The sequence below is a fragment of the Bombus vosnesenskii genome, unplaced genomic scaffold, assembly GCF_011952255.1.
Source record: "Bombus vosnesenskii isolate JDL3184/JDL3185 unplaced genomic scaffold, Bvos_JDL3184-5_v1.1 scf7180000013267, whole genome shotgun sequence".
NCBI lineage: Eukaryota > Metazoa > Arthropoda > Insecta > Hymenoptera > Apidae > Bombus > Bombus vosnesenskii.
Window position 1 is genome coordinate 5,568,564 of NW_022882927.1, and position 15,540 is coordinate 5,584,103.

General features: G+C 36.6%; 1 protein-coding gene and 1 non-coding gene across 2 annotated transcripts in view; both read right to left on the reverse strand.

Annotated features, from left to right (window-relative positions):
- The window catches only part of LOC117230819 (conserved oligomeric Golgi complex subunit 1), a 113,369-nt gene that overhangs the window by 70,956 nt on the left and 26,873 nt on the right, over nucleotides 1-15,540 (reverse strand). The window lies entirely within an intron of this gene.
- Trnah-gug lies at nucleotides 6,393-6,464 on the reverse strand. Its single transcript has one exon. It is a non-coding gene; the product is annotated as a tRNA-His (tRNA).

Sequence of the window (15,540 nt, forward strand, 5' to 3'; positions counted from 1 at the left end):
AATTGAATATTAATCACATGAATCATCTTTCGGAAAAATTGCTGACTTACGTTACACAACATTAATAATGTTCGAAGAATCACGTAATAAGAAACCTGATTATATTTATAAAATGAATATATTTGTTACTCTGGTGCTTTCTTCGGGTTTGATTGCTTGATCTAAAGTTTGTGCTCACACGCGTGCAATTTAAGCTACCTAAGTTGAAGTTGTTTGAGTTCAAGCAACCTAGTCTCAAGTAATGGATAACTTAAACTAGAATTTCAAGAAATGCTGCATGTTCAAATATGTGTAACAATGGCAGAGATTATTAAAAAGACAATATTACAAAAGCATGGTTCATTGAGACAAGGAAATATGATGTCAGAAAAAATTGTTTGATATAATTGGAATCTGACATTCGGCTAAAATAAGTAGCTACAGAAGAGAAGAAAGAAACTCTTCCCTGCTGAAGTGTAATGCTCCCGGTACGATTGAACACAAAGTTCTCCTACACTTAGTTTATTTTAGCAACAACAGCATGAACGATACTACGACCATGAGGGAACAGTTGAAAGAAGCTCAATTTCGCTTGAATCTCGAAACGATATTTCAAATGAAGAGCAGTATTTAAAGTAGATCTCAAATTACTTGAAGTAAAATTCGAGTAACGTGACTAACCCGAGCGAACCGTGTAATAACAGCTTCGTGAACTCTTTTCAGGCAATGAGGTCAGGTTACAGATAATAAATGGAAATGCAGCGTAAACGCACTGTATGAAATTGTTCTTACCTTCATGCACGTTCATAAATACAAACTACACGGCCACCTAGAGCTTTACTGGATTAGTATCCATTAAATAAACGTCAATTTAGACTGCACATCGATCGATCTCACTATCGAACCCCTCAATTTCCTTCGACCTTCTGTCCAAGCCATTCTACCCACCAGTAATAATTCTGTCGTCCGTGCCCTCCATTAAATCGGCTTGAACGCCCTCGAGCGCACGTTTAAATTTTCCCTAGCATGCGCGCGCGATAACTCATCTCGTCGACGACGGAAAAACGCACCTTTATTTCCCTGCCCGCCATAAGAAACCATGATTTACGAACGATTTGCAAACGCTGATTGAGCCATAAAGATATTCTGCGACAAGTTCTGTTCGCCGTCTGCTCGGCTGATAAATTCCAGCAATTTTCCGCAGTACGCTCTTTGTGACTCTAAAGTTACTTATAATAATACGTTACTTTTGTCTTGACCATCAGTAATAAAAGGATGCTTATCTGCAATTACCATGGCCTCCTAATCGACTTGCGATCGATAATCGCCTCACGATCGGATAATTGCGTTTGAATTACTCGGCGTTTCGCGCCAAAACTGACCAGCCGCTTTTCTCTCTCTCTTTTTTTTTTTTTTTTTTTTTTAATGGAAAACGATGACGATGGTAAGAACTATATAAGCCAAAGACATCGAGATGAATTTATAGCATCTGCAGCTTGCAATTTAGAACTTGTACTGTCTGCGGGAAAAATGAGGAAAAGGAGGTATATATACAGTTTTATACGGTTTCGTTACAGGCGTGTTGCTTGTAGTTGCGTGTAATCGCGGCGTCTTGTAGTATCTTATTTTCTTGTCACTAGACGTTGGAAACTGGATTAGATGTATTAGACATGGTGTATTTATGTTTGTTGAATGACCGTGCTAAAAAGTGTACAGCCGATTGCGTAGCTGGATGCATTATATTTCACGTCTGATTGCAGCCGAATGATAGAGGAGAAAGTTGAATAGTTTCGAGTTACCTCGATTTGTATGGATGAATTTTGTAGATATACAACGAGATTATATGGAAACAGATATTGTCAGATCGATAATCCCTCTTCTTTTTGATCTTATTTATTCTGGGCACGAATTTGTCCATTTGTAATATTCCTGCAAAGATATTCGATTCTTTTGTCTATTCAGTACAATCTCTTGGCGCAATCTTTAAAGAATGTAACTCGATCAAAATACACTGCATTCTATAGAATTGTACATACGCCAAACGACACTAGCGCCACCACGGACTAGAACTCGTTGGCCATTTAATGTTCCAAATCTGCTGACATTGTGCATCCGAAAGGAACATAATTACCACGTTCATTGCCCTTTAATTTAACTAAATTTAATGAAACAATTAAAGAATACAATGCAATCGCAATATCTAAGATGCACCTCAAATTATGCGGCAAGAAGGAACAATTTAAAAGACATCACGTGCATTTGCTCCGATGAAAATACGTCATTATACGTAATATGATACGTAGGACACTAGCGCCACCACAGACAAGAATTCCCCGGGACGCCAAGCTTCCAATTCTCCTCGCATTATGTACCGAAAAGGAATGTAATCTGCACGTCCAATCCCCTGCAATCACACAGTCTTGAACCCATCATTCTCCAACAACTTTTGTTTCTCTCCTTGCCTCCTTTCTAACCTAAGATTCCAGCTTCCAAGATACAACACCCAAGATACCCAGAGCACATCTCGAAACGGTGTGCCGTACAAACGTCTCAATTTGTACAGATCGCGAAAAAGAAGAAGAGGAGGGACAAAGAAGAATAAGACGAGGCAGAATTCGTTCCCTTTAACGGCTGTATCGCAACTATACGGTTGTACATGCGTAGGTACAGTGCGCGATGATCTCGACGGTGGATCGTGAATCGACAGGCTCGTTTCTCGCGGCTGTTCCTACCCGTGAATTATTGCCAATTACAAACGCGCGGACCCTTTCTATCGGGGCGCTGCCGAAATTTATAGTCGATGATAAAGGTATCTGGCCGCGGTCGTGCCGCTGTAAAGCCGGCTTAACAAGCACCACCCGTTGCCCTCCAACACGCGAGCCAATAAATCGGCCGGCAGTCTTCCTCTACTCTCATCGAATCACTTTCTTCGCCCCCTTTTTTCCGCGACGTTCGCCCCCACTCTAACCAAACCTAACCTCACAAATAGAAGCATGTTTGCACGAGTGTACGTGAACGTCGCTCCTGGCGGTCCAGCCGACTTATAATTGCTTCATGATACTTATTTATCGAGGTTATTAATAAACAAACGATAGCTACACCGGACGCCTCGTCTCGTAAATATCGTAATTAATGCTCGCGATAATTTTCGAGCTGCACCGCCATTAATTTTCAAACCACTCTCGGTACGCCCCCCACTCTTTCATTCTTCTACTCTTTTACGACGGTGTTCGAATTATATCCCCGGTATGTTCTCTTTCGTATTTTTCCTTTTTAATTTTCGGATTTTTGTTTTCTTGATTTAGCGTCGTATTTTTGTATAATATCGACGAGGACTCGAGTACAGCTGCGTGATCTAATTAGCATGGGAGCTTCGTAAGGTTGACACGTGAACGAAATTTGGGGAAGACCTAACCTTCTTTTGAGCTGAATTTTACTCGAGAGAAGGTAAAAATTAATGTCAAGATTTGGAAGATAATGATACGACAATCAAATTTAGAAAATACAGATTGAAAATTCTACCAAACATAAATAAATATCCAACTTCTATAATCCCACGTAATTCATAGTTGTTCGCTAACAGGAAAGAAAAATTGATTTACCGAGAATAAATTTATTTTTCTATTATATCCCATAAACGTAACGTATCTATCCATCGACAAGTTTATTTTAAACGTTAACGTTTGAGAGTTGGCGGTTTTAATATCGGTTAAAATCGAACGTGGTTGTGTCTCGACCATTCTGAAAATAGAAAACGAGTACTAAAACAGGCGAGGAGTGATTTATGCTCCTTTATCGCAACAGTTTTGGGGCACGAAGGTGTTAGGGGTACCAGAAATATCGCGGCATAATGCGGTGTGCGTGCGACAAGATTGAAAATCGAGCTGCACGAGGATAATAACGTATGTTGGCCACGGGAACGAACACGATGGAACTGTGCCAACCAACACGGTACTTTAGCGTTCATATTGCACGCGTTGAACGATGGCATCGATCGACAACGTAGCAGATATATTTAGAATTTTTCTTGCAGGATCCTATGTTTTGTGTTTGAAAGATTCGAGATAAATTTCCGTGTCTGCAAGATTTTTGTGTTAATAATTTACTTAATAACGCGTTTCCCTCTTGAGTATTAGAATTGTTTCAGAATCCTAGATATCTTGATCATATATTTGTTTATAAATTAATCTATTAAGCGGCACATTTTCATAAGTTATTTCCTCTAAATGCAGTAAAGATGGAAAATACAATATCATTATCAATATAATTGAAGCGAACCTATTTGTGAGAAGCGGTTACACAGAAATAGAAATATTCGTCTCGCGGAAAGAAAGTGCAGGATAAATACAAAATTATAATTATTGATACAGCAGAGTAATCATAAAACAGAATGGTCGATAATTTCTTCGAACTATCGCTTTTCGGCCGCAGTTGTAATTTACGAGAATCTCAATTCACTGGCTTTTTACAACAGCCGTATTTAAAGGGTTAAAGGCCAAATAAATTATCATCGAGAAATATGATGAAGCAATGTAAGATTTTCGATCCTCATCTTTCGTTCAATTTTCAAACTGCTGGCATTTTCAATTCGTAAAACTCTCAAATCCTGAACTTGCGTCTGCTTCAAAGTCTCCGGAGACCTTCGATGCTTTTTCACGATCCTGTCCAACTTTCAATTCTCCTTCTTCAAACAGCTTGCGAATTTTATGCATTTGTCTCCTACAGCGCTGTACATTCCAACTTCCTTCTATTTCCCGAAAACTTTCGAACAGCCTTACGAAACAGAAAGATATCCACACGAGCTCATTCTTTTAACCAAGTTCCGAGAAGTTTCTTTTCCGTGGTTATTTACGATTCACGATGTAACCGGCGTCTAAATATTATGGTAAAAACTGCAATGAAATTCCAGTCGAAATTCCAGCTAGTATTATCAGAAACGTTCTATGATATTTAAATGAATTTATTGCCAGCAGATTGCGACATAGGGCACAGATGTACTCGTATGTATTGGAATCTGAGTTACATGGAATTTTCATTATGGTTCCGCGAAACAGGCGGAGAACGTTTCTCGTGGCGAATATTGGACTCGTGAGATTTATCGTTCTCGTGACAAGGACCTACCGCAACGCGCTACACGTTCCACTGGACCTGTCACGTTGTGGTTTAGCGTGCTGGCGAAGTCGTGTAAAGATCGAACGAGGGACTTCCTGTTGATCCGCGGGGAAGTTCCTTGAACCGGAGTTTTACTGTTGCAAACGCCACGTTTTCTTACGTTTAACAAGCTACGATATTCACGAAATTTTAGTCGATTAATAATTTGAAATCTCGTGAATCTTTGCATCTTCTGGTGTGAGTTTAATCGAATTAATGGCAGTAGAGATTTTTAGTCGATTATTATTCGAGTCTATAAAATACATTTTCCTCGTTCACGTTTGTTTGTTTATAGTAATTAGATGCAAAAAAAAATTAGCGATAATGGAGCATGAAATTGAGGTTCTGTACAAACGTTTATCATGTCCGAATAATTAAATGCATAGAAATGTTTGCAACGTCATTAGAAACTACCACGTACAATATTCAATGTTGTTTAAAAAACGTTGCTGTATTTATGTATGAGCATTGTTACTTCGACTACTTTTTCACAAGTTCTATGCATAAGCAGAAGAATAAATTATAAGTAAATACATTTGAATTGATTTTACCTCTTCAATAGAATTTTGATGAAACAATTCTTCTATAAATAAAACTTCAATTTTGAGTATTGTATGAAATTACTTTGATGAAATATCTGGATACGCGTTAAACAGAATTTTTTCTTTCTCTTAATTTAACTAGTCCATCGAGCTGTACTCGTTACAAAAAACGAATATAATAGGAAACTTGTATCGTTATCGTTCGCTTATGTCACATATTTCTACGAGTTATATCAGACGTAGGACTATTCCAGATTGATCTGAGTGACATTGATACGACAAATATTAATTATATTATCATATGAATTTTAAAATAATTCAGGATTCAATTTTATTTGGAAATCCCTAGTAAGTAGATCTAACTTACAGAATAAAGAAATCTTATTATCCTTTGCTCGACGAAAAATTTCAGAGCATTCAAATTCATAGAATTATTTTTGAAAAAAATTTTATCATGATCTTTCAATGTTCTAACACATTTAGAACAATAATATGCAAATTACAGTAATAGTAAAATATATTTCCTTTGCTAATACAAATTCCAGTCAATTACTTCATTGGTCACCAATTTACGAACTGTCACGAGCAAATCAACAAGAAAATCGTAATTCTATCGAAAATTTTTATTTTTGTTAATACCGAGCTAAGAAAACTTTTGAGAAAATTAAATAAAAAAGAAAAAAAAATAAACCTCCACCGTGACAATGTGCCTTGGCACATTGCCGTGACCAGGATTCGAACCTGGGTTACTACGGCCACAACGTAGGGTCCTAACCACTAGACGATCACGGCTATTGGAGTATTATGTCTGGAACATTCTGGAAGGTCGATGATAACTACCAGCAATGACCAAGTTGATCCATCAACCGTGAAGATCTTTCTACTCTGATACAATTGTGATTAATTCATTCATCTATAATTCAAACTAGCTGTAATTATATTAATCAAATTATATGCATATATATGTACGTACATTTATGATTTATGAATTCTAGAGACACAATGAGATTATTATGAAAGGAACGTAATACCGTTTTCACGTTAAGACTAACATTTATTATCGTCAAATATTTATGCGATCCCTTACGATCCGAATATTATTAATACATTTTTCATTAACCGGTATCATAATGCAACATTTGCAATTATTATTTTTCTATTAAGAGCGAATTTGTACACAGCATTTTATAATCATAAATTCCGCAAAATGTGAATCAAATTGAAGAATTAACCTCTTACATATTTCTTTGATTTATTGGGTTGGCAACTAAGTGATTGCGGGTTTTTTCATTAGGTGGGAATGACAAAATCCGCAATCACTTAGTTGCCAACCCAATATATTACCTGTATCAACAGACTAAAGAATTTCTTACATTGCGCTAATGTTATAATTATTTTGTAAGCAACTGCAACGGTATCGATTGATGAAACTTTATAAAATGTTGAAAATATCGTTTGGAAATTAATGCAATGTAAAATTACTGTAATATAGCGAGTAGCTTATTAATCTCGTATCTGCACGCACTCGACTAGATAGAGTGCAGAGACGATAATCGTTAGATAACGAGAACGCAGCTCATTTGTACGAATATTAGCAGCCCTTCACAGAATTTTTCGGATTATTTATTATCCAAAATAATAGTATAACATAAGCGCAACGTGAAAAATTCTTTATTTTGTGTTAATACAGGCAATGTACACTAAACAAATATATCAGAACTAATATTTCTTAATTCTTAAATTTGATTCACATTTGTGGAATTTATGATTATAAAATGCTGTGTACAAAAATAACCAATGGTAAATATTGTGCAAGTAAACAGCCGCCTGGAACAGGTCAAGTTTCCCTTGGTTAATTAGCTGCCATTACGTGAATTATAATGAATTAATTGACGAACAAGTAATTAAGGTCTTATGCGAATGCTAACATTGAGAAGGATCTTGAATCCATCAAATTGTCATTTGCTGATCAATAACGTTGATACTGGAATAAGATAAATGTTGTGATAAACGAAGTTTCCAATTATGGAGATTTTAGTGTTAATAAATTAGGATATAATAGCATAATAGCTATTGCCATATCGTTTATTCGATATTCAAATTAATAAACATTTATTAATTTGCTCGTTATTCTTTATTATATATCACTGGTTCTCTTTCATAACATTTCTTGTCATTCTTGTTTATTAAATTCTTCCCTTCTTAATTTTAAACATTTCTTTTAGCAAATAGAAGAGTTTGCAATTTTATTTCTCTTCTTTACAAAGTTGCAGAATTCCTGAGTTATCAAAATCCTCTTTTCCTTGAATTTATGAACATTTTTCAAAGATTCCCGAGCTTTTCCCAAATTGCCAAACTGCTTTTCTACAAATTTTCCAGTCTCATATAAATTTTCAATTTCTTTCATTTAAAAGATGTCGATTCTCTTCGTTCATAAAATTTCCAAGCATCGAAATCTCAATACCCTCTCATTAAACTTAACAAAGACGTATTTTATTAAAAATTCAATAAAAAGATCGTATTCTTTACACGAGATCTTGTAACGTAGACATTTTTCTTCGTCACCGTGTATATTATTAGCTACAGAATTACAAAACAGGAACCAACCACTACACGCACGTGCGACCAACACTTTGTTTAACCTGTTAATTGGTAAAAGGTAGAAACCCTTCCGCGGGATCAACGTGTCTTCCTGTCGAAAACGCGATGCGGAAACCCGGTCACGTTTCCTTGCCACGTGGACGGAAAAGATAAAGAGCGTCATAACGGAAAATCTGATGCCACGGAAACACCCCGGAAACGCGTGTAACAAGCAAATCCCAGTTAGCTTCTGACACGCTAATACCACGTGTGATCCTCAGAAGATCAGATTGTCATCCCCGAAACACTGTTTCTCTGTTCCCATTATCACCAGTTCTACGCTTCTGACAGTTTAAATCGATTTCTAGATGGTATGGTATGGTGGTAACATTCATTATACTTTCTCAATGTAACTTTGAAATTTAACAAATATTTCGAAATGAGAAAAATTGTAAAATTATTTACGCGATAGGCCATCTTCCTTTTTTTTTTCACTTTTTCGTTGATGAAAATAATACAAGACACAAGTTTTCATTAATTCCAGTGTGCTAGTGTTAATAGTATAGCGACTATTATAATATGAAAAAATAACATCGTTGCATAATAATTCAAGATTACAACGACAATTTCAAGAAAATTTCATATCGATAGTATCCACTTCGTTTGATTTATTGAAGTCTTCGTTTGCATTTACTATCGTTTGATGTTAAATAATATCGTAAAATATATTCAATAAAATATATTATTTTCGTAGCGCTATGATGCACTAAATGGTAATAAAAAATAGTCTTCAAAGATATAGATAAGACAAATTACTTGAACAAAAGTTAATCAATGCAGAATTGCAAATAATTTTGGAATAAAGAGAAAAATTTTTGGAATAAAAAACAAAAATTATTTTCAGCCAGCCGATGATAGTTTTGTTTTAATCTGTCAATGAAAATCCCATTGCGCAAGTATGTATATAATTGGATCGTATTTAAGCGTGAAAATACATGCCGGTCGGTCGTTAGCGAAGCACTGATACGTGAGCAACGCGATAAGCGTGTTTTTCCAGTGCATTTCGCGGCAGATAGAGGAAAGGCACGCAGAAGAGGTGACGGCCGCTCGTTAGATCGCGTTAACCTTCACCTTCTGAACATTGCGCTGCGAGCGATACCGATCTTAAGTTCGCGGCGTGGCGTTTCGTCGCCGCATTTACAGGGAACGTCGCACGTTAGATACGCCGATTAGGCAGAAAACAAATTGGTTGGTAATGCAGGTACAACGATGCTTCAGTGCATCGTTTTCTTGTGGTTTATTCATTACGTTATTGTTATAATTCCGTTGTGCGGTTGGTCGTAAACAGTTGGTCGTAAAAAACGAATAGAAAAGAAGAGGAAATTATTATTACAGGTTGAAGAGTATGGATATACAACAGCGTGTAAGAAATAAAATATCGTAAATAACGGTGTTTTCTTCGTAATAATGATGAACTTTTTTAAAGTTAAATAAGATTTTCGATGCGTTACAAATTTTTCTAAGACCTTAAGAAAATTCTTTTTCATTGTTTTAAAAATAGCCTGGGGAATTAGAAGCTGCGTGTTGTCCAGAATTATCGTAGAAATCGATTGGTGTACGAATTTGTTTTATCCAAATTGTTATAGAACTTGGTAACGTTTAATCAGAAATATCTTCTCTTTCAGTCTGTTTAGTGGAAGAATATTTCACAGAAGAGCGTTAAATATTTATTAAATATTTATATAGTCTGCTTTGATACTACTGCTTTGGATATATCGTACTGCGTATCAGGATATTAATGGATTTGCAAATGTACTTCGATCATGTGGTCAATGAGTAGTGGAGTATTGGAATATTCGTCATGCCAGGTACACAGAGATATTTCATTCAACGTAATCAAATATATATTTGTAAACACGCACACAGGAATTGGATACATTTCGCTGTTTTAATATTTGCAATTATTAAACCTTGAAATATTCGAAGAAGCAACGATTTAAGGCGTTACACGCAGCTAAAATCGAAGCTATATACATGCTGGAAATACTTTAATTAAGCGTTTACTTCGCACTTCGAAGATACCATATCAAATCGATCGAGTGTTTACAATATCAGGCATTTGAAATATACGCGCAATTAAAACACAGGTACGAACCTGCGTTATCGATGTATCGGCATTTAAATAGGCTCCGTCGCCATTCTGAAAATCCTCCAATATAAAGATGTAAAATATATTAGCCAAGATATCCGGCTGTCAATTACCTATCAGAATTTCAGATACCGCGATATAGACCACGCACTCGTATAGTTGTATCCCTGTAAAATTCGAGACGCCTCAATTTGATAACGCTATCGAACTTAAAGCATTTCGCTTCGTTCTAGCCAACACCAATATCAACAGCGATTAACAACATTAAAAACAACAAGACGATGTTAAATTCAATCGATTTCTTCTGACTTTGAAATATCGATCCGCCGAGATCTTATATCTTTTCGAGATACTAGATAGCGGCACACCATCTACCGACTATTTATTCATCCGAGACGATGCTTGAGACGTTAATAGCGCCGAGTACAAGGACAAGGTACCGTAGTCAGAGGTGTGCGGCTGTTTGAGATCGCTGAGGCTCGCGAAAGCTTCCCTCGGGTTGCCTTGCACCGGCCACCTGTTAAAAAGCTTATCGAAATCGTAGGAAAAACGCGTGACGTTTTCAAGACATCCTCTACATCCCCGGGGCTGTTGCAGGACACAAAATTCATGGAATATCAGCGACGTACAAGCGAAGCGGAGACCCAAGGGAATGGGCTGAATGTGGGAAGTTATGAAACCTAGTGTTTCGTATAAATAGACGACAGGCTTGGGCATATTCTATTTGAAAAAGTAACGATTTGAAGCAATTAAATATATCGACTAATTTGTTATTTTGAGAACAACAGAGAAAAAGATTCACTTTGTGCTGGGTATATTCTATTTGAAAAAGTAACGATTTGAAGCAATTAAATATATCGACTAATTTGTTATTTTGAAAACAACAGAGAAAAAGATTCACTTTGTGCTGGGTATATTCTATTTGAAAAAGTAACGATTTGAGGCAATTAAATATATCGACTAATTTGTTATTTTGAAAACAACAGAGAAAGATTCACTTCGTGCTTGGGTATATTCTATTTGAAAAAGTAACGATTTGAGGTAATGAAATATATCGACTAATTTGTTATTCTTATTTTGGAAGCAACGGAGAAAAAGATTCACTTTGTGCTTGGGTATGTTCTATTTGAAAAAGTAACGATTTGGGGCAATGAAATATATCGACTAATTTGTTATTCTTATTTTGGAAGCAACAGAGAAAAAGATTCACTTTGTGTGGAAATGTAAATAGATGGTTTTCAAGTAATACCTGATCAGAGCGAATCAAATCAGTCGAATAAAACGTATAACAAGTAATAGGATTACCTGTTATTTTATTTGAACGAACTGACTTCTATTTGACCAGAGCAAATACTGAAATTTACAGTCCATGAATTTTTATAAGCCGAGCGCTGAAATAAAATTCTAGACGCCTGCCAGCGAGGTGTGCAATATATTGTTGGAATTCTGTAGAATAGATCTTAAAGAGTTGAATAGGTCCTGGCTAGCTAGCGCCAATGCCAGGTACTTAAGATTGTGGGCGTGTGCCCATAGCACTTGCACTTTTAGGTTCGATACAGACGAGTGGTTGGCGGCAAATTACCGCAGCGGCAGCGGGTTGGAAGAACAAGAAGAAGAAGAAAAAAAAAGAAACGCCGTCCGAAGCGAAATCTTTCCAGCTACAAACAATACCTGGCATCGGTGCTAGCTAGCCAAGCTCTATTCAGCTCTTTAAGAAGATCCATTCATTGATGGACGTTCATTGACGAGCGAAATTATCCATTCGAGTGGTGAGAATAAGGAACACGTATGGGATTCTTCAAATTACTATGCTGGATAAATACATATATTATACAGTGATAATATCTTGCAATATTATAATGCCTTTACTATATAATACTATTTCGCTATTTTTTAATCTTTTCGCTATAAAATACTAGACACTTCCGGGATTATTTTACGAACTTTGGGAAGATATTCAATTTAGAAGATTATTAGGCGCGAGTTTTGCATTGAAAAGTATTTTTCTCACTAAATGTTCTCACGTGATAGATTCGTAAAGCACGACGCATCAGGCATATTTAGAAAATAAATAATCGAGTATCATTAGGATAGTATCAAGCAGGAAAATAAAATACCAAGTACGAAAATGACGATAAGGATTCAAGGATAATCAATTTAATGATCGAGATAACGTTTCGACGAGGAGATATTCCTAATCCCACTATATACCATTCCTGTCAAATATACAAGTTCTTAATTCTCTAATTTATACATTGGTCGTTCTATTTTCAAAGAATTTGCAGGATTTAATGGTGAAAGTTCACGTATAATAAATTTCTCGCAATTTCTGGCCACAGTTACGTATATCTCATTGCAACGTCTCTAATAACGTTCCACTAAATTTCACAATCGCTGTTCCTCTATCCGATTTATTATCCCTGCCCGTTTATGCGAACAGTTCCATTTACGCGTGAGTATCGTGAGATTGCGCGATATCGGCGTGAATATCGCCATTTCACGGATACGCAGCAATTTAATCGACCAGCAATCCAGCAATCCACCGATACTGCAGATCTACGTAACAAGCTCGTGATGCGATATATTAATCGCACGATCGATCATGTCTGCTCCTCCGCGAGTTAGGCTACCACCGATCAATGGGAAATCGTTAAACGTATTTATGGATTTTCCACGGGAACGATATTTCTGGGACACGATAACCTGACGTTATAACGTAATTAAAGCTTCACGTTCGTCGCGTCGAATCGCATCTATTTGATACACGCGGTATTCGTGCGTGAGACGCGCATCAGAAAGTTTAATTGGCCAATTCGAGCTTGGTTACGTTCAGGCGCTTAGATCCTTTATTTATCCGAACGTTTCACGGTTATATTCCGCGACACTCTGTTTAAAATGTTGTCTTCTCTGGTATACTGGATGTTTCAGAATTTCTACTCGATAGTGTAGATTAAGCATGTTATTAACGAGCAAGATTTTGTATGTGTAATGATTGATAGAAGTATTCTTATATTACATTTTTACGAATATATTTCGTGCGTTGCACGACACTTTTTGAAATTTCGTTAGCGCTGTAAAGAGACACGGCTGTCATGATTATATCGGTAAAATTTGCAACCAATCCGAAAATTTATATAGAAGTCACAAGACATTGCAAACATACACTTAGCGAAAAATTAGCATAAACACTGTAACTACTGTATCAATAGGACGATAGTTTTAAACATATTATACAATCAGAACCGAAGATCGACTCACTAAATGTAGTGGTTTATTCATATAGCAAATAATCGATTGCTCCAACTCTGGTGATATTTGCCAAGTAAATGCTTCTGGTAAATATTTTGTAAGTTCTATACACATTTCCAGATCTGTTTCTAATTTTACCAGCATAATCACGACAGCTGTGTCTCTTTACAGCGCTAACGAGACGCTTGAAAATGTTCTGCATAATATATAAATAAAGCGCTTTTACGACTAAGTAGCTACTGTAGCTTCATCAGACAAGAATTCTTTCCCTCATTATCTTGTACCATCTTCTACTTAATTAACCCACAATTGAAGATGTACAGCGATACAAGTAGCTCCAATACTCAAATTGTATTTATACAGAAAGAAAGGTATAGATATCGTATTAGAAAATTGCATGGTTTATCATTGCAGATATATGAAATTATAGTACGTTTGGAAAAATGATTGTGTTTGATCTTGAACTAGTTTCTGTAACTTTGCAACAAATTATTGCAGCAGCTTTATCGATTCTGGAACATCCTACACGCTCTCTCGCTGCCTGAGAACCGACATACAAATGAAAAACACCAACCATTTACCCGCAAGATAGATAGTTAGCTCGGCAAATTTTTCAATTCTTTAACATTCTATACATATTGTAGCTTTCCGTCTGAGAACCACCGACCACAAAATATATATATTTACTGCAAACAGTTCTTTAACTTCCAAAACATCTTACAGACACTGCCGCTTTCTATTTGAAAACCACCGACCATTTACTCACAAAATATACAATTAGCGCAACAATTCCTTAAATTCCGAATTATCTAACTCAAATCTTTGTGGCTTGAAGGCTGCCGCCTTCTGTTTGAAGACCACCGTATAAATAAAAAACCTCGACCATTCGCAATTTACACGCTCGCCAGGTACGTAGTTGGCACAGCAACTCGTTGATTTCGGTTCTGAAACGTCTTATACACACCGTTGCTCTCCGTTTGAAAATCACCGTATACATCTAAGTGGAAAACAGCAACCAGTTGCATTCGCATTAAAGCAATTTTACAATTTCCAGCCACTCGCCAGCCGCTCGACTAATTTTATCCTTGCGAAGTCTCGAATATCTCAATTTCTCATGAGTTCGTATTTTCATAAGTTTAATATCAGCGCGAAGACACGTCTCACAGTTGACGATTCGGTGTCGAGATATCGAGTTTCACTCTTGGCATAACGTAATAAAATGATAAAGTATGGCACTTGCTGTCTCTCGATATCCTCCAACGTTCTACCCTTTCGGCGTTGCAGTAAATTCAACCTCTAATTGGTCGGCCAGGTGACAGCAGGATCGCGGATTAGCTCTTTGAATGAGCTCGGATATCCTTGTATCGGTTGTCCTCGCTGCTTGAATAAATTAGCGACTTAAAAACGACGCAGATATCTGGTCTCGATATATCAGAGCCTCGATGCTTCAAGGCACAATGGATGCAAACGTGTCTGCCGAGATGTCGATATTCGACGATTGGCCTTTTACGTACAGCGTGGCCCGCTATATTTTGTACAATTTGTATATTCTGTTATTACTCGAAGGTTGTACTTTGCTTTTTATTTATTTTCCATAATCCTTGCCTTCCGGGATACGACGAATTTCCAGCTAGATTTCTCTTTGGCTGCGGCTCATGGTTTACCTTTCCAACCAACAAGCTTAACATATCTCGTACTTAACACGAAGCCTGTACGTTTTGCAAGACTGAAATAGCAATATGAAATACGCATATAAGTAAACTGCGGATATTCATAGAATTTCATATTTTTATACATATGTGGAGGAATAAAAGAATGGAATTTAGAATTTACGCACGTCGATGGCTGCTGTTTTATTGATAGCTCTGATAATACAATTATCGATAACTC